This window comes from Adiantum capillus-veneris, chromosome 25 (assembly GCF_014529385.1).
Source record: "Adiantum capillus-veneris isolate H3 chromosome 25, ASM1452938v2, whole genome shotgun sequence".
NCBI lineage: Eukaryota > Viridiplantae > Streptophyta > Polypodiopsida > Polypodiales > Pteridaceae > Adiantum > Adiantum capillus-veneris.
In genome coordinates this window covers 84,297,649-84,317,980 of record NC_140955.1, presented here as the reverse complement: position 1 = coordinate 84,317,980, position 20,332 = coordinate 84,297,649, and the positions used below count along the sequence as shown (strand labels likewise).

The following is a 20,332-nucleotide window of genomic DNA, read 5'->3' as shown; positions in this document are numbered from 1 at the left end:
TTGTATTACAAGATGAAGAATCTATTGTTTATTTTGTGGAATCGGGAGTCATATAATGTTCTTGCGTGTGAGACTTATACACTTGTCTTCATATGTAATGTAGCTTGTGTGCAAGCACATTGTTAAGACCTCCAACAACCCAACCATCACTCTATAGTGGTGTCTTCTAATGTGGCAGCACAATTTTGGGTGACGGCCTGCAACATCAACTAGCATTTTGCAAAGGTAGCTTTTTGCATAAGATTAGGGAATCCAGGACAAACTTCATAGAGAGAGATTTTTCAATAAATTTGCCAGCCGGTCCATTTTCCATAAAAAGCTCCTTTGAAAGCTCCCTCTGTTCCCCTACTCGTGTTCAAGAAGCACTAACTTTGTAGAAAAATCATATTAAACCATTACAATGTTTACATGATCAAGGAATATTTGTATATCTCATGCAAAGGCAAAAATAAGTAGATGCAGTAAAAAGTGAATCATTTCCAAAATTTGATAGTTTCAACTTTGGCGATAGTGCACATAACCAAACTTCCAAGGTTAGATTTGTGGCACTTGTGTTTATCAAGGATAAGGGCCTCTTTTATGCATATATATGTATATGAAAATGGAAAAGAGTCACTCAAGTTACATAATGGATCACCAAGATGAGATGATTTATGTGTAGCTAAGCACAAGGACCACTACGTGGACGAGGACAAAGCCACATATTAATTTTTTAAGGATGATGATCAACAATGGTATCAATCGGTTGGAATATAACACTAGAATGGCAATGAAGGTTGTAAGTTTACCTAATGATTTTTTTGTATGCACTCTCATCCATAACGATTTGTGGAATAGTCTAGAAGTATCGCACCATCCATTGGATCATAATTTAGTGCACCTCAAATATCATAATTGAGTGGGAGTCAAGGGGGTGAACCCTGAAGGTATGTAGTATCATGTGTACTTGATTGGAGGGTATATTATAGTTTATATCAATTGTAGATTTATACTTACAAGAGGGGCATTTTAAGTCAATTTTCAAAAAAAGCTAGAAGTTTATGAAGAAAGAGGGCTAGTTTTATTCCAATCCACAAAATGTGTGAAGGGGGGTTTTTATTAGGCTTTGGTTTGATGTGATATAGAGGACTTTGTAAGATACACCCCTCGAGAGTGGGAGCTCAACAACACCTCAAATGCCAATTATTGCACAATGAAGCATTCCCCATAGGAGTTTCTAGTCATTGATTGGTAATACCAATACTTGCTCTTGAGCATCATGTGAAATCTTGTGCACCATTAGCATGTGACATCATAGAGCATATGCTAAAACCGGCACATCAAAGCACATCAATACAATCAGTTGGCACAGTAATGAACAATCATCAAAATGCACAATTGTAAACCACGCTCGAGGATGCACAACTATATTTTTTTCTTTGGCAACCCTCTAGGAAGGAGGGAGACTTGAACATAAATGTAGGGAAACAAAAAAAGACATTTCAATTGGAGTACATAAATTTTTTTTTCTCAAAAAACCCTCTAGGAAAGGGAGGGCTGATAGAGCTGAAAGTGGGGCGACCCTGAAATACATGAAAACCACCGCATATAGTAGACGAAATCAACATGCACAGCTTTGATGTTGGTCCAATTATGTGTGTGTGTGTGTGTGTGAGGAAGCAACCCTAACAAGTTATCAATTGCAACAACACAAATCTTGTAACATTTAATGGCCTAGTAACTTGTGTGTAGCAAAAAATAGTATAGAATAGTGAGCATTTCATTAGAATAGATTCCTAATGAGCATAGCAAGAGTTCTTGGATGGAGAGAGCAACAAAAAGCGTAACACCTAGCTAGATAGGCATGAACAATACATCAAAAGAGAGAGAAATTAAGCAATTGACAACAGTTGCAGACTGGATTTACATGGAGCAGTCCCCCGTCCTAAAGCCTTTGTATTATAGGTTCCTACTTTGTGTTCCTTCAATAACTTGCCGGTGCAATGAAGATGGAAGCTTCAAGCACCATGCACACACTTATAAAACACAACATCAATTCCCTCATGGTCTCAGACCCAAGACCTCACACACCTTCGAAGATGGTGAGAGCTAGCAGGGTATGAGAGTAGATTGAGAGGAAAAGGGAGTAGTCTTATCAGAAAGAAGTATATCTCCTCACATAATCACTCATAATAGCTTAGCATAGCTTAGTAATTAGCATGGTAGAGGAGATGAGCATGCATTGAAGCTTGGCTCTTGGTTGGATTTGCATCACAAAGCCAAGAGTTGTTGGTGTAGGCCTCCCTTCTCACAAGCTTGGAGTAGATGATGATCTTTCCATCATTAAAGCTTGAGAATGAGAGAGAGAGCCTTCTTGCTTCACACATGAGATCGTGCAAGTGTGTGTGTGATAATGCCTTGCCAAAATCAGCCCCGTCTCTCTCTTGGTCGACCGCTCTTGCAATTTACTCTTAAAGGCACCCCATTGGACCCTGCATAGCTTAGCCATTCATAATTGAGAAGCATAAGTGATAGCCTTGTGACATGTGTCCCCATTTCCCCTTTTGTGAGAGCTTTAGGTAATTAAATAATGCAATTAAACTCTCATTGGACCCCTTTGTCTTCTGACCAATAGGAAGCAGGCAAGCCATTGGGCTGTTGAATGCTCATTGGACCCCTTGGGGGACTGTCCATTCTTCTAGAGAGCTTAATTCTTATTGGTTCTTTTATTAAGTGTTTTTAAATGAATTAAACTAGATTTACTCTAGCCTAATTCTCATTGGTCCACCTCTATGACCATCCAATAGGATTTAAATGCACCTTGTGGGCAATTGGGCTAGGGAGCTGACATGTGTTCACTATGCCCTTTGTGTAAATGGGCTTGCATGAGTGTATGTGTGTGTGTGTGTGTGTGTGTGTATGTGTGTTTCTCTCTCATCCCCTACTAAAAGGGCTCGCCCCCTCCTCTTTAGGAGCTTGCACACTATCAAGCATCCAATTTTCCTAAGCATTGACCATTGGACTTAACCTTTGAATTTTTGGAGCCTTAGCATTTTGGACACTGTCAAGCATCCAATTTTCCTAAGCATTGACCATTGGACAACCTTTGAATTTTTGGAGCCTTAGCATTTTGGAAGTCTTAATGGGCTGAATCTTAGGTCTTTGAAGCCCATTGCTTGCACTTTCTCTTCTGCAGATGGTCCCCCTTTGGATCCCTATCTTCCCTCCTTTGGATCTCTACTGGAACCAATATGCTAGCCTTACCAATAATCTAGCTTTTTCTCCCCTGGTACTTCCCCATATTAAATGATCAGTTTAACATGAGAAAATCAGAATTGGATATTAGTTATTATGACATTGTCTCTCTCTTGAAATCATAGTCGTCCTCGACTCTGGGGTAGAGAAGATAAAGCCTATTCATTAGTCCTTTTTCTAGCGGGTAGAGGATCCCTATCTTACCCTACGACATCGTTCCAGAATGGATGACTAATATATTTGGCACTTGAGAGCCTAAGGCTACCGCAAGCATGTCTACGTATTAGTCCTATCAATCTGCCATAGTAGAGTGACAAGATCTACTTGGTGTTTGGAAGATGTAGTCTCCACAAACTTGATTCTAAGCATACATACTACTTAACATTTGTGCACAATAAAGGAAAAGAGAGGCTTATAAGACAAAAAATTTGCTCATTTTAAACATTTGTACATTTGCTTACTCTAGGGAAGCATTGACAAGGTTTAGGTTATCCTTTAATTGTATGCCTTGCATTCATCTAGCATCTTCAAAAGGATAATTCTTAAACTTAATAAGATACCATCGGATAGTCTTACCACCTCTTAATACCTTGTCTTCATGTCGAGGAATAGACTCGGGCTGCAGCACCTCTTCTTGGTCCTCGATCTCCGGTGGGTCTTCAATAGTTGGTTCTTGAGGTGGCTCTCCTTTGTAAGGCTTTAGTAGGCTCACATGGAAAGCATTGTGTATGAGCCAATGTCTGGGCAACTTGAGTTGATAGGCCATCTCATTGGTCAAAGAATCTGGAAGGGACCATAGTACCTTTTTGCTAACTTAGCATAGTACTTTTGGTGTCCCGTAGGATTCTTGCCCGTGGTGTGCCTTAATCGAGCCTTGGGAAATTTAAGCAAGACCCAATCATTTTCTTTAAAGTTTTGGGCTCTTCTGTGCTTATCAGCAGTAACCTTTTGCCTTTGCTGTGAGATAGAGATAGCATCCTTAAGCTTTTGGAAAGATTCTTGTAGGTCTTGGCTATACTCATCTGCAACGAAGATCTTCTTGTGTACTTTAAGTAGCAGGGGACTTTTGGATCTTCCCTCAATTACCTCGGAAGGTGCTTTCCCCATGGAATTATGTACAATGTTATTGTAGGCATATTCCACTAAGGGTAAGTACTTCTCCCATTGGGACCTTTGATCTACTTCCATTATGTAGGATTTTAGTATATCAAGAATTATTAGGTTAGCTATTTCACTTTGGCCATCCGTTTGCGGGTGATAGGCCGAAGAGAAGTTTAGCCTTGTCCCTAAATTCTCAATGAGACCCTTCCAGAAATTACTGGTCATTCTAGGATCTCTATCCGACACTATGGACATTGGCAAGCCATGGTACTTGAAGATTTATGATATTAAGGGGGTTGCCATTTGATAGGATTTGATAGTCTTTTTGACAAGTATAAAATGAGCTTGTTTGCTGAACCTGTCTACTATCATCCATATTCCCATATTCCCATGGATAGACTTAGGAAATCCAAAGATAAAGTCCATGGATATGCTCTCCCATGGTGAATTAGGGATTAACAAAGTTTGAAGCAATCCAGGTTGCTTCCCTCTATCAAACTTCATCTTTTGGCATACCACACATAAAAAACATACTCTTGTATGTTTGCTTTCATGGTAGGCCAATAGAAATATGTTTCAATCCCTTTTAGGGTAGACTGAATCCCTCTATGCCCCTCATAAGGAGGAGCATGAGATTCATACATTACTTTCTCACGTAGTGAGTTAGTAATGCATAGTCTATTGCCATAGAGAAGATAACCATCTTGTAAAGTGAATGGTTCCTCTTTCTTCCATAATGCAAGGACTGAAATCACATATCTAAAATTGGGATCAATAGCATATTCATCTATCATAGAAGATAGATCATTGTGAGTTGCTATGGAAACCGCATTCACTCTCGGCCGTCTTGGGACTGCATCGGCTACTTGATTATGCTTGCCAACAAAGTGAGCAATTTGAAAATGAAATTGCGAAAGGAAATTTTCCCACCTCATTTTTTTGTCAGAGAGCTTGGTCTGCGTCATGAAGTACTTAAAGCTTTGGTGATCCCTCTGCAGGATGAAGGGAGTCTCCAGTAAATAGTGCTTCCACGAGTCTAAGACATGTAGAACTGCGAGGAGTTCCTTTTCATATATGCCTAGAGCTTGCTCAACAGGGTAGAGCCTTCGACTTTCATAGGCTATGGCATGCCCTGCTTGGCCCAAAACAGCTCTAAGGCGATCACCACAAGCGTCACATTGGACCTCAAATGGCTTTGAGAGATCCGACAATGTAAGCACAGGTTGAGAGATAAGCTTTTCTTTAAGCTTTTCAAAAGCATTGTTCTCCTTGGCAGACCATGTATACCTAACGGTTTTCTTTGTTAGGTCATGTAATGCTCTTGCTATTAGTGAGAACTTTTCTATGAAGCGTCTATAGTATGCACACATACCTAAAGCTTCTTAGTTCATGAAGATTCATTGGATAAAGCCATCCTTTTATTATCTCTAGCTTTGATGGATCCATTTGGATGCCATCTTGAGAGATAATGTGATCTAAATATTGAATCTCTTGTAAGAAAAACTCACTTTTCTTTCGGTTAATGTAAAGTTTATTCTCTTGTAATTAGACTTGAAATATTACCTGGAGGTGTTGCTTGTGTTCGTCTATTGAATTAAAGTAGATGATAATATCATCAAAGAACACTCCTGTAAAGGTTTGGCGAGGCCTGAATAGCTTCTCCATCAAGCGGTTGAATGTGGTTGGTGCATTGGTCAAGCCAAAAGGCATGACAATGTATTCATAAAGACCAAACGTAGTGCGAAATGCGGTCTTTACAATGTCTTGATCAACTGATGGTAACCACTTTTTAGGTCAATCCTATTGAAGTAGGTCGACCCTTGCAGCTTATCAAATAGGTCTTCTACCCATGGACCGGGAAACCTATTTTTGATAGTGATCCTATTTAGTGCTCTATAGTGGACACACATACGATATGTGCCGTCTTTCTTTTGCACTAATAACACGGGTGAGCAAAATGGAGATGAGATAGGCCTAGCCATGCCCTTCTCAATCAACTCATGCACTTGCCTAATCTCCTCTTGTTGAGCTTGAGAAACTCTACAGGGAGGTTTATTAGGCGGTGAACTTCTTGGAAGAAGTTTAATTGCATGGTCATCATTGCCTCATTTAGGAGGTAGTTCGCAAGGGACGTCGTCAATAAAACCATCTTGAAATCCCTTCAGAAAATTGGATAACTCTAATTCTTTGTGATTTTTTATATTTTCTTTTGCTAAAGCATTAGGTTCATTTTGGGAATATTTAAAAAAAATCACGTACACAGAAATAGAGCTCTTTATTGACTTATTGAAAGCTTGCGTATGTACAATGGGTATGGTGTTACCCAACTCCTTAGCATCTATGTACATATCTTTTTCCTTAACGTAAAGTAGATTTTTCTTTCAGGGAATGTAACATTGGCAGCCATGTGATCAAACCATGGTGCCCCTACGATTACATACTTGTGCTTGAGAGGAGAGATAAAGAAGTCTCTTTGTCTGCATAGCTTTGGACATGGAGCCTCAATTTCCCGATTAAGGGAGTGATTGAAGCTTCTTGCCCCGGGGGATTCACCATTGAAAATTTACCGCACCACGTAAGTGCAAGGGAGGGGTTTTTTTTACAAGCTACAGAAGCGTATAAGTTAGGGGTAGGCCCCCAATAATTTATCCCCAAGCATAAAAATAAGGGAGGGGGATATCATATTCGGGGGTGGGGGGTGGGGGGGGGGGGGCACACATACTATTCCCTATACTTTTCTTTGTTTTATCATGTTCTAGATGCTTGAAGATCTAGCCTATAGATTTTATACTATCTTGAATCAAAACTGGAGGGCACATGTCAGTGCTCGAAACAAACCTCGTTTTAGTGTATTTCCACCTACAAATTTTAAAATTTACCTCTTGAAATTAATTATGTGGGTTTTGGCAACTTTTTAAAAAAAGCCTATTAGGTTTTTTAAGTGTATGCAAAGGAAGAGGAGATAACCTACCTTTTGAATGTACAAGGATAAGATAAATATAAGGGAAAATAAAAAAGTTGTAGTTTTTTTAGAATTTTAAAGTGCATTATGTTCTTGAAGTGAGGAATAGGACTAAGGATAGTGGGAATGGAGAATCACAATGCCTTAATCAGGTTAATGTAAATTTTAAAGACTTTATTGTTGCTATAAGGCTTAGCTAACGTTCAAATCTAAATAAACATTATTTTTGGTTGGCAAGGCTCCCGCCCCTTCATGTCATCCCGACTCTTTACAATTTGCCTTGTGAGCTTGTGACTTGTAAGTGTTGTCTATGAGTCCCCTCTCACTCTCCCTCAACACTTGTGGCACACGTGACACAAGCTCTGTCAGATTTTCTCATCCCGCATCTTCAAAGATTTTCTTTGTGAGTCTGTAAGTGCTGAGCAGTGAGAACCTTAGAGCATGTCACATTGTCTCTCTTGGCTGACTCTAACCAAGAAGTAGGAGAAACACAACAAGAGGTAATTTGACCACAGAGAATTACCTTGCTGGCGCCTTGTAAAGTGGACCATTGATCCTTATGGGTGGGATCGTATGGGACCCCTTCCCATTGTCCAAATGTGCCCTCACATCCTCCAACCACCCTCTCTATCCCCTCTCTTGTCCAGATGGAAAGTGCGAAATAGAGGGATTTGGTGAGATTCCCTTCAAAACAAAATGGGCACTACCCTACTCTGCTCATTAACAAAAAAAAGTTGCTTAGTGTGGCTTGCCCTCAGTTACTCAGTAGTGCCCTCTCTCAATGGCCTGCTGCTCGTGGTATCATATGCCAACAGCTCGCAGAAGCTTGCACAGTAGCCCTCAGCCGCGTCGGGTAGCCTCAGGCTCGGAAGGGCACCAAGGTCGACCGGGCCTCTGTCTCTATCTCTCTGTCTTGTTTTTAATTATGTACATCTCCTAATGTTCATTTTGCAGGCCTCGTGATTTCATCACTTTTTTGGCCTGCCCAAAGGGCTAAGGCCATAGTGATGTGTTCCCTTTTTGTTAGTGAAAAATCTCATATGTAAATTTTTGGCCTGCCCAAAGGGCAAAGGCTATAGAGATGCTTTTTCTTTTTGCTGACTAAAATAGAAAAAAGATTGAGTTGTATTTTCAAGCATTTTCTGATAGGTCAAAAATGCTGATTGGTTGAAACAAGATAGTGGGCACTCATTTAAATGGAGAGTGTGAAAATCTAACTATGGACATGTCTTGAGTTTCCAAATATGAAGTGAATGTTCATTGCTCATTTACAAAAAAAGGATATATATATAAAATATATATTAGTTTAAAGAGACAGGGGTGGCCTTCCATGTGTTTGCAAGCACACGTGTCTGAAAGGGTGCGCACATGAGCCTGAGAGTCCACCGCTACGACTAAAAACCGTGACCTGGCTAGAATCTTACTGCCGCTGCGTCAAATGCGTTTAAGTAGGGCTTGCTACAGAGTTAGCCACTGCAGCCCTACATTCCAGGTGCTAAGCAAAATAGGAGAGAGCGATTTCCATGGGTTAAGTTCTCTCATGTGCGCAAAAGGGCTTCTGCGGTAACCTCCTGAATTCCCGGATGAAGTACTATCTGTGTTTTGAAGATCTCATGTGCGTAGCCTTTGATGCCCCTCTCTTTCTTTTCCTCTGTGAAAGGATATATATACATATATATATTAAAAAAAATAAAAAAATAAAATGTAATATATTAGATTAAAAAGATCGGGGTGGTCGTCCATGTGTTTGCAAGCACACATGCCTGATGCCCCTCTCTTTCTTTTTCTCTGTGAATGATCCACATGGTCTGCCAACGTGGGATCATGGATGCTAACGGCGACCTGCCTTGAACGTTTTCATGAGTGGTGGGATGGGTCTTATCGCATTGGGTCATGGGTGATGGGATTGCACTAAAGACTATGTTAGGGTTATGAGAGATTTTTGACTATGCACTCCTCCATAGCGCTACGTTTGGGATGGCCTCTTCAGCCATGGAACTTCTCTATGTGTGGGCTCTTCCCCCCTATGCCATGATGTTGCACTGCCTGCTTGGACTATCGGAGGTGCTATCCATGAAGAGCTTATTGCTAGTTTCTCTCATGTGAGTGACCTGTGTTTTTTTAGGCTACCTTATTTTCCCTCTTAGATAGAGTAGGCATCTAGTTGTGTTTCTTTCTGGCTTGTAGGACAGTTAATTGAAGGTCGACGATAGGGCAAGGTGTTGATTACCATCCTCCAACGTTGCCACATAGGGTTTTGTTCTTCGAATGAGGGACCGTAAGGCCTTTTTGCATGCGATCTGCCACCCATCCACTGTCGACGTAAGTGCGCTATCTGGGATGTGAAAGGAGCCTGTGAAGGTGTCTTGTGCTCCACTCATGGCTAGTTCAAGAACTTCAGCCCTCAAGGCCTCGGATGCATGGGCATACCTCTGGTTGTGGTCCCCCCAAGTCTGACATTGTCGACATGTTGACCTAGCTTGTCTCAGATCACATTATCCTTGCCTTGCTGCATTGCTGGTCCCAAGCTTGTTATTTGTGTCTCAACTTGTCAATCCCTCTCACTGGGTGTGAGCCTACACTCAAAAGCTCATGATCATCTTGCTTGGAGAACACGCAGCAAAGGCAACTTGGATATTTGTCTACGTTTTTGAGGTTAGTGGTGTGGTCAGGTTTCTCTTATTGAAAGCTTGGTATAACGCTTTGTCTGTTGTGCATTTATTGTTAAGGATATAAAGCACAACACAGTGATAAGGATTCCCACAAGCCATTATCTAGAGCTGCATCACACACACTCTCTCTCTCTCTCTCTCTCTCTCTCTCTCTCTCTCCCCCCACCCCCCCCCCCCCCCCCCCCCTCCCCCCCCCCAGGCACAAGCATGGGCCACTGGATGTGTGTGTGTGTGTGTTGTGTCCATGACCACCGTGCTAGACATCTAACAACATTGCCACCATGGTGGTTCCCACTTGTGCCATGCCAAACTAACACTCTCCCATGCTTTCTCGGTTTGTACACTTCTCTGCAAAATCACTCTCAAATTCTCCGATCGCTTTTTTAAGACATCCTCAAAATTTGCCAGCAAGTCGTCGTTCAACCATTTGATTGAGTTTCGAGGCAAGTCTCTAGTTCTTGCTTGTTGGTTGGGACTTCGGGGCTCCAAAGTCTGAGTGCCCTTGCAAATCGACACTCATGAGATCAGTGTGGCAAACCCTGTTTGATATTTTGCAATTGTTGACGAAGGTGGGATTAAGATTAGATGAACTACAGGTTTTGTGTTGCGGCTCTAGCCATTGTGCAAAGTGGGGGGGAGGTAAGTAGCAAGTGGGCTAGGTGGGGTCCATGGATAAGGGCATTAGCTCATGGAGGAACACTCTGCCCAATTGTAAAGCTCTTGCATTTTGATAATGTGTCATTTCCATTTTTGAAACTCTTATGCTCATGCTTAAGTTTGTTGTCCACAGATTTTGACCACTCGTGGCCCTTTTCACTCCTCTTGGTAAGTGTGAAGCAAATTGCATTTTGTTTAGTTCTGTTCTCACTGCCGGTGGATTTTTATTGTTCTCCTGTAGCAAGCTTGCAAGAGTCGGCACAGAGGCTCTAGGGAGCAGTGATGCGGTGCTCCACACATCAACAACACTCTGCCTGTTTTTTGTGATGTGACTGCTTTAGTGTTCTTCCCCTTCTTGCAACTTAGTCTCAATTTTTAGTATCCTTTTAGATGTTTTTGGCATCATTACTAGGTTCCCATTTGTTCCTCTTCTTTCAACTTAGGCTCATGTTAACTGGGGTTCTCAGATGTTACTTAATTTGAGCTATTTAGTCTTCTTTGGTTCTCAAAAAGTGGGTTTTTTTTGCTGGTTTTTGATGCTCAAAAGTCAAGGTTGAATTTGAGTTGCTTTGTGTATTGTTGTGCCATGTTGTTGCACAAAAATTGCTCATGTATTTAAAAAAAAAAAAGATAGCCTAATGCTCAAGCTCATGTTTGTATTGGTTAATTTGTGTTTCTATTTTGTGTTTGTTTGTTGTTAGCGCTCTAATGGTTGTGCTTGTTGCCTAATTTAAGTCACGAAGTTGTGGCTATGGGAATTGTTGCCACCTTATTGTTTTGAATGAAGGTTGTCTATAGTTAACCAAATGATATATATATATATATTTAAAAAAAAAAAAAAAAAAATGGAGGTAAAGGGAAGCACAGGGCTCCAAGGCTGAGGCTGTAGCTAGTTCTCATTGCTCACAATGCCAGCCCAATAATGCATAGCAAATGTATTTTGCAAAGCATTTCAAACTAATGTGAGTGATTAGATGATAGATGATGCTTTGCAGGAGTAGCCTTTGTGGCCTCTTTGTGATGCATTGCAGTCTTGTGCAAACCTTTCATTACAAAGAAAAAGTACAATATGAAGCCGCTTGGAATAATGTTGGTAGGTCCAAGAGCACTTTGATATGGATATCAAAGAGCTACCTGAGCAAATTGTTGCTATGACTGTAAGTTTTAAGCTGCTGTGTTGTTCTTTACCTTTCGGAGTTAATAAAGCCCTTCTGTTTCTTTGGATGATGATCATCTTTTATGTACTTGTAGTGCCATCATAGAAGATGTCATTGGTTTTCACTGAGCTTCACTCTGTACAGAGGAGGAGAGCAACCTTGTTAAGTGCCTCAAATTTGTTCTGGTGGAGTTGTTTCCTGAGTTGGAGGAAAGTGATTGTTGAGGTGTTTGCTTGGAATAATGTTGTTTCCTTTTCAAAGCTATTTACTTGAGTGAAGCTGGAATGATTCAAATATTTGAAAAGCAACTCTAGTCTTCAGTAGTGCTGGGGTCATTTGTGCTTCGAGGCACGAGCTTATTTGCTTTGTGCCTAAGTAACCTGTAGAAAAGGTCAATTATTGGCCCAGTAGATTTTAAGGGTTTCCTACCATGCTTAGCATGAATTAGTGGTAGTTTTTGTTATCTGCTATTGTGCCACTTGAGAGAGTGTTAAGCTTCTGCCTTATGTTTCAAATGTCAATTGTACACAGAATTTTGAATTTAAAAGGTTTAGAATGAACTGTTGTCTTAATCATTAATAGCAATGAGCAGTGGGTTCTTGAAAGTGGCATGCAATGAATGCTACTGTCATGAAAATGTTGAATACTGGAACAATCTACTACCTAAATGAAAGTGAAATTTTTCAGTTAAAACTTTGGAGAATGGGAATCTTACACACACACACACACACACACACACACACACACACACACACACACACACACACACACACACACACACACACACACACACACACACACACACACACACACACACACACACACACACACACACACACACACACACACACACACACACACACACACACACACACACACCTACTCTTCCTCTCCATCACCCTGTGCCAGTGGCATCCTGGTGGCCCCTAAACAACCACCTCAACCTCCCAAAGCAATCCCTTGTCACGAACAAAATGCTCTCAGCCTTCCTCCTTTGCTCCTCTCCCAGAATCTCAATAAGGTCTCGGTCCTTCGAGGCCTCAGTTCTCCCTTTATCAGCTGCTGACTTGGCACCCCTTTGTGAGCCCTCTATAAATTTCCCATGAGGTTGTGCAAGGTCTGGAGCAGGGCCCACGTCACCTCAAACATCTGGTCATTGGAATACAGTGGTGGAGGTGTCGCATCCCAACTCCTCGGGCTTCCTCCCACCCCCTTCTCCCCTTCCATTGTTGCGTGTTGTTGCTCATATGGATTCTGGGCTTGTTGCTTCTTGATCACTGTCGTTGTCAGTATTGGGTAGCTCAAGCTCACTCAAGTGTTATCACTAATAGTAACTTGCATCATCCTCTACTTCAACATAGTCATAATCGGAAGAATTGGTATCCTATATCAATATTAGCATACCCCAAAATTTGGCAAAAATGCAAGTATTTGGTTATACTTGGCTTCCAAGCTTAGAATTAGGGGAGGGAGGGAGGTTTCAAAGATCTATCATCTGAGAAAGGGAGACAAGCAAAGTAGAGCACTGGTGATTTCCGCAAGGGGATTGATCATGGGGGGATTGGATTGTAGATCTTGAGAATCTTGACTTGCATCGAGTTGCACAAGCAAAACCTCCTCTGGCCTTGGCAAGAACACATATAGACGATGGTGGTCAAGGGTCAATTGCAACATTGAGTACTAGTACTTAGCTCCCGCTCCCCTTTCCCACTGTGGTAGGCTATCTTCTTCAGTATGATCACCTCTTATTGCTCTCAGTAATTGAACCCTGTTAGGCAACCATGCAACTAACATATAATGATAAACTTGAGATTAAATTGGTTTTCTCTCAAAATCTAACCAGAGTTGGTCTAGCTATATGGTGGTCCCAAGGTGGGTGTACATGCAGACCATTAGACTTCACAACAAGCGTATGTGGGATTTTACTGTTGTTCATGGCCTTCAGTGTGCTTAGCATGAGCTTTCGACCTTCCGCCACGTAATTCGACCCTTGCGTGCTCCCCGTGCTTATCTCCCATCTTGACCTCTTTAGAGCTACACTTAAATAATTTGTGACCCTAAATAGTTACATGGTAGGCCTCGTTATTTTATCACTTTTTTTACCTTGTTCTCCTTGTTTTTTTTTTATTGGTGAGTGTTGCAATGAGTGCTCAGAAGAAAGTTATGACTAAGGGTAGTGGGTTCTTGAGTGCATTTAATGATGTTGCCAGCATGGAGGCCGGAGGTAACTTGTGTTGGTGGGTGAAAACTTAAAAGGCTCTCAAGAAGGTGCAATTACCGAAATGGCATCATTGTGGAGGTTTATTTTTTGAGGTTCTCACTTCCTCGTTAGATGAGGGTAGTGGCTAGGCTAGTCCCCTAAAACCCTAGGTCCCTTCCCTCACATTCTATCTTTTGCTCACTTTCTCTTTCTTGCCCTACGCTTTTCTGAACAATCCTATACATTTATATCGGGTTTTCAAGCCCTCGACCGCTCTTGACCTAATGCTTCACGAGTCTCTTTGCAGCTAGTGGCTCGATTATGCTTGGCTTCTTGCAGAGGAGCATCTCAAGCCGTTTTTCAGTGCTTTCCCTCTCCTTTCTCCTCATATGTTAACTACCCCATGTTGGAAGAGCTTTTCAGTACTTATAATTTTGAAGGCACACCAAAAGATTAAAAGAATAAAGAGAGCGGAGTCTCAGGGCGGGTTCAGACAAGCTCGTTGGTAAAAGAGGTACAAAACCTTTTCTCCCACCTTATTGTTCACATAAGGCGACGACAGCACATGTATGCAAACCTCAAACAAGCTTTCAACTAATCAGTGATAATGCAATGGTGAAGTGGATGGCATGATTAGGGCTTCTTACACTCAAGCTGCATGATGTTTCCATGCCTTGACTAGTTTTACTCGGTTAGATTATGTGAGGCATAAATTTTATATGTAAGATAGGGTATGATAGTTTTCGTCATTGATTGTCATATAAGTGTAGAAAGGGGGGTCATATTCCCTAGTATGAGTCGTATATAGGGGTTTTATCAAAGTTGTCCGCTCACAGGTGGCATCCCATTTTGTATATAGAGTGAATCCCCCGGGCTTCTTGTCCCTTGAAAGCACCATCGACAGGTAGGACATCTCCCATATCATAGACTTGGATGCCTAGCTTGGTGGCCAACTCTGTGGATATGAAATTGTGAGTAGAACAAGGGTCAAAGAGAATAAAAGCATCATGTTCTCTTACCTTTCCCCAAGCATGGCATAGAGGAGATCCTTTCTGGTGAGTTTCCTCTTCTTGGATTTCGACCAAGCTAGCTCTAGGAGGCTCACGGCGGATGTACTTCCGGGGGCAAACACGATACGCATGCCCTTGCTCGCCTGATTTGAAACAACGATTATCCTTGCGATAACGCTCAAGATCTTCAGAAGAGAGTCTGTTTTTGCCTTTGTAAACTCCCTTCTCCTTAGCTTTGTTGTTATTGGAATTACCCTTAGGAGACTTTTGGACATTGTCCTTGGGCCTTAGGCTCATTGGAACCCTTGTTTTCCGTGGGCTTAAGATTTATCTTAGCCCCTGTTTGGAAATTGATTCATGAAGCCACCATGGTATGGTGTATGACCGTAGATATGGTACTTAGCCTTTGGGAGTTGACATATTCTGCCATATCTTCAGTTAAGCCCTCACAAAATTGTTGTTTTTGCTCTCCAAAATCCATATTTTTGAAGACAGTGGCTTTGAGATGTAAGTCCCAAAACATGTCTACATATTTGTGAATGGATTCGTAGGGAGAGAGCTTCAAGCTTCGCCATTCGGTGAGTAATTTGTCTTTGGCATCGATGGCCAAAAACTGCTTCATGATGGAAGCTCTTAAAGCTTTCCATGTTTGTGGGGCTTGTTAACCCTCAGGGATCACGGACACCCTATCACCTACAATGGATGTTGTATTATTTTCTTGGTAGAGTCAGGTACCGGGCTTGTCGGTCCAATAGGAAAAGGGTAAGAGTGATCGCCGATGAGAGGCGCACTCTAACTGGAACATTCAAGAGATTAGTTGGCTAAGAATGGGCGCCCAAGTGTGAATGGGGTGAGCTCATATAAAGTCAACTAAACCTAAAATTCACTCATTCTCTCATTTGTGCAATTGAAGAGTGCTCTTGCTCCATCTCCATCTTCTTCTTCTTCGTCTCTTTGTGTGTGTGTGTGTGTGTGTATGCGTGAGAGAGAGAGAGAGAGAGAGAGAGAGAGAGAGAGAGAGAGAGTGAGAGAGTGCGATCGAGCATTGTGGCGGCACGACGGCGGCGAGACAGTTGAGCGCGGCGTAGCGGCGTCTCTCTCTTCTTTGTGGCGAGGATGTTGAGATGTCGAGCTCTACGCCTTGAGTTGGCATCCACTACGGGTCTTGGCCGCTTACGGCATTTACTCACTGGCGCGTTAGGTGACCGACACGGAGGATCTCTGCCAGTGATTCTACAGCTGGACTACACTTATAGTGCCAGCCTAGTACGCTTCTAGCGAGTTTACACTTAGTGATCGCATGTACATATGTGCTACTTTTCAGCTTTAGCACTTAGTCATTTTGTACTCTCTTTTCTGTAAAGAAGAAGAAGAAGCTTTCCATCTCTGTGTGCTTTGTGCTTGTCTTGTGTAGCTCTCTTACATCCTCATTCTTTACATGGTATCAGAGCCTGGTGCAGGCAAGAGAGGCTAAGAGAGCAAGAGCATCACAATCCCTTTGTTTGCAATCGCAATCCACAAGTTTCTGAACAGGCCTCCAAAGTGCAGTATACAGAGATTTACTGTACAAGTACAGTGGTTGTATGTACGCTTGATTGTGGACACTCGTTGAGTGTAGAAAGCGTTACAGGTACCACGATAGCAGGTGCAGCAGATTTGCAGGTTTTTGCAGATTGCAGCTATTTTGTCTTACTCCTTCAAGATGTCTGACGGTTTCAGTCAGATTGTTACTGAGAAGCTTGAGAAAAATAACTACCCTGCATGGAAGTTCAGAATAACAAATTTCCTAAAAGGAAAAGGTTATTGGGACTATGTAGAAGGAGACAATGAAAAGGAACCAGAGATTCCCGAGGCAAATGCTACATCAGAACAAAGGAAAGCTTTGAGGGACTGGCAACAAGGCCAGAGCAAAGTGATGTATTGGCTTTCTATGAGCATCACAGATGGCATGATGGGCTATCTACAGGATGCTGAAACCCCCGCCATTGCATGGAGAAACTTAGGCAGAGTGTTCGAGGTGAACACCAAGGCCAGGAAGCTTCAACTAAAGTCGGAGCTAAATCAGGTTAAGAGGAACAACCTCTCAATCAATGATTATGCCTTGAAGATCAAGAGTATCATTGAGGCTCTTGGATCTATTAAAGTCTCAGTGGAAGATGATGACATTGTCCGTGCATGCTTGGATGGTCTAGGAGATGAGTATGTACATTTCAGGTCTTCCATGAATATAAGAGACGACATCCCCGTGTTCCAAGATTTGATTTCTATGCTTATTCTTGAGGAGAAGAACCTTGACACATCTTCTTCTCATGGCATAAATAATTCTGAACAGGCCTTCTATTCTAACTCCAACAGAGGTAGAGGTAGAGGTCGTGGTCGAGGCCCAAGGGGTTGCAGGGGCCAATTTCTGGAATGGCAATCAAATCAAAACAATACAGGTGGCAGGGGAAACTAGTCTCAAGGCAGGGGGAGTCAAAGAGGTCGTGGTGCAGGATCAAGCAGGCAGCAACATACTCCAGATAGTAGAGAATGTTGGACTTGTGGTGAAAGAGGTCACATGTCACGTGACTGTCCAAAGGGAAAAGCAAGTAGAAAGAGAGAACAGGGCAACTATGCATCTACTAGCAAAGATGCAGATGACAGCAAAAACGAGCGCATGTTTGTTATGCAGCATGTAATGAATACAATGACTGCAGAGAATTTCACCCAAGATGATGTTTGGTATATGGATTCAGGTGCCTCTAATCACATGACGTCTCGTGGAGAGTGGTTTAGAGATATGCGCAAACCAGATGTGTCAGGCTATGTGCAGACAGGAGATGACACAGCTCACCCCATTGCTCATGTAGGGGACATACCTCTAAATACGAAGAGTGGGAAATCAAAGTACTTAGCAGATGTACTTCATGTCCCAAACATTACAAAGAATCTTGTTTCTGTTGGACAAATGGTTGAGCAGGGTTTGCAGGTTCGCTTCAATCCAAATGGCTGTTATGTAGAAGGTTTCCAGAATGGCTGTAAGCTGATCACAGAGGAAAAATGTGTGGGCAGAATGTTTACGCTGAATGTAGACATGCCTGAGGTAAAAGCTGCATTATTTGCACAGGGCACAGGTGTTGTGGCTGATGTTGACATTTGGCACAAACGCATTGGCCATGTCAATGAGCAGAGATTGCGCAGCATGCAATCAAAACAGATTGTAAAAGGGTTGCCCAAATTCAAGGTGGATGGTATGCATAAAGTGTGTGCAGCATGCCAGTTTGGAAAACAGTCAAAGGGCTCATTTCCACATGAGCGCAATGTATGTAAAAAGCCACTTGAGGTGGTGCACACAGATGTTTGGGGTCCAACCGATACTGCAAGTATACATGGTTGCAGGTATTATGTCTCTTTCATTGATGACCATACAAGGAAAGTATGGGTCTACTTCATGCGTAACAAAAGTGAAGTGTTTGGTCACTTTCAAGACTTCAAAGTCATGATTGAGAAGGAGACAGATATGCAAATCAAGACATTGAGGTCATATGGAGGGGGAGAGTACTTCTCCAATGATTTTTCAGATTTTCTTCGAATGCATGGTATACGCAGGCAGTTTACATGCAGATATACTCCACAACAGAATGGGGTCGCAGAAAGGAAAAACAGGCACATTGCAGAGGTTGCACGTGCATTGATGAATGAGAAGAACATGCCTCATCATTTCTGGGCTGAAGCCGTAAATACAGCTGTGTACATTATGAACAGGACACCTACAGCTGCGGTGCATGATGTAACACCTGAGGAAAAGTTTACAGATACAAAGCCTGATTTGGCACACTTGAAAGTGTTTGGCTGCATAACTTACGTGCATGTACCAGACGAGTTGCGTAGGAAATTGGATCCTAAAGCAGAGAAATGTATTCTTGTGGGATATTCCCTTGAACAAAAGGGGTACAGGTGCTACAATCCTACTACACGAGAGTTACGAGTGAGCAGAGATGTAGTCTTTGATGAGATGAGCAGCTGGTACAGTAATGCACATGGCACTATTGGGGCTGATGTAAAAGATGATGTGGTTGTACAAAATGTGAGGCCACAGTCACAGGTTTTGAGTGGACCACAAGAGTCCTCTTCTCGTGGCTCTGTTGAGAAACCATGGAATGGTAGACTACGTACGTAGGTTACTCCACCAACAGGTACAGGGAATGTATCACAAAAAGGAAAGGAAAAGGTTGATCTTATGGCTGATGCATCGTCAGGTTTTTCACATGTAGACATGGATTCAGATGGTTCTGAACAAAGTCTTGATGAGGAATTTGGAATTCCGGCTATCAGGACACCTGGTGTAAGGAAAGTACAAGAAGATGCTAGAGGGCAAAGGAGTGACCCAGGACCACGTAGATCTAATAGAGTCAGAAATCCAATTCAGAAATTGACTTATGATGGGTATCTAGCGCATCACCAAGCCTACATGGCTAAGGTGATACAGGATGTGGAGCCCACATGTTTTGAGGATGCAGTTGGAAATGTGCATTGGGATGATGCAATGAATGAAGAGATGGCTGCATTGGAAGCAAACGACACATGGGAGTTGGTGCCATTGCCAAGTGGCAAGAAAGCTATTGGCTGTAAATGGGTGTATAAAACCAAGCATAAGGCTGATGGTAACATTGAGCGTCACAAGGCAAGGCTGGTCACAAAGGGTTATGCACAAACGTATGGCATAGACTATGAGGAGACCTTTGCTCCAGTGGCAAAGATGACGACTGTGAGAGCTGTCATAGCAGTGGCTGCATCTAGAGGATGGATTATGCATCAAATGGATGTAAAGAATGCCTTCTTGAATGGTGAGTTGCAAGAGGAAGTGTATATGGATCAGCCACCTGGTTATGTCGATCCAGGTTACCCAGATTATGTATGCAGACTTCTCAAAGCTTTGTATGGTTTGAAGCAGGGCTCTAGAGCATGGTATGACAGGATTGCCAAGTATCTTGTCAGTATTGGTTTTAGGAGAGCTCATGTTGATCATTCACTCTATGTACGTGAGAGTGATGTGGGGATTGTGGTCATTACCATATATGTAGATGACCTTATTATTGTGGGTGACAATGCTATGGAGATTGACCATGTGAAGGGTCTTCTCAAACAGGAGTTTGAAATGAAAGATTTGGGCGAGTTGCGCTACTTTCTTGGCATTGAGGTGATCAGGACTCCAGAGGGTGTATGGCTGTCACAGAGACAGTATGCTTTGGACATGTTATCAAAGTATGGTATGGCTGATTGTAAGCCAATTTCTATTCCCTTGGATGTGAATGCAAAGCTGAGTGCAGAGAAGGGTGATGTTGTTGAGGATGTCAACA

The 20,332-nt window shown here is 42.2% G+C and overlaps 1 pseudogene; it reads left to right on the top strand.

Annotated features, from left to right (window-relative positions):
- Positions 1–9,889: 9,889 nt before the first annotated feature.
- LOC147425191 (uncharacterized) lies at positions 9,890–11,005 on the top strand (annotated as a pseudogene).
- The last annotated feature ends 9,327 nt before the right edge of the window (positions 11,006–20,332 follow it).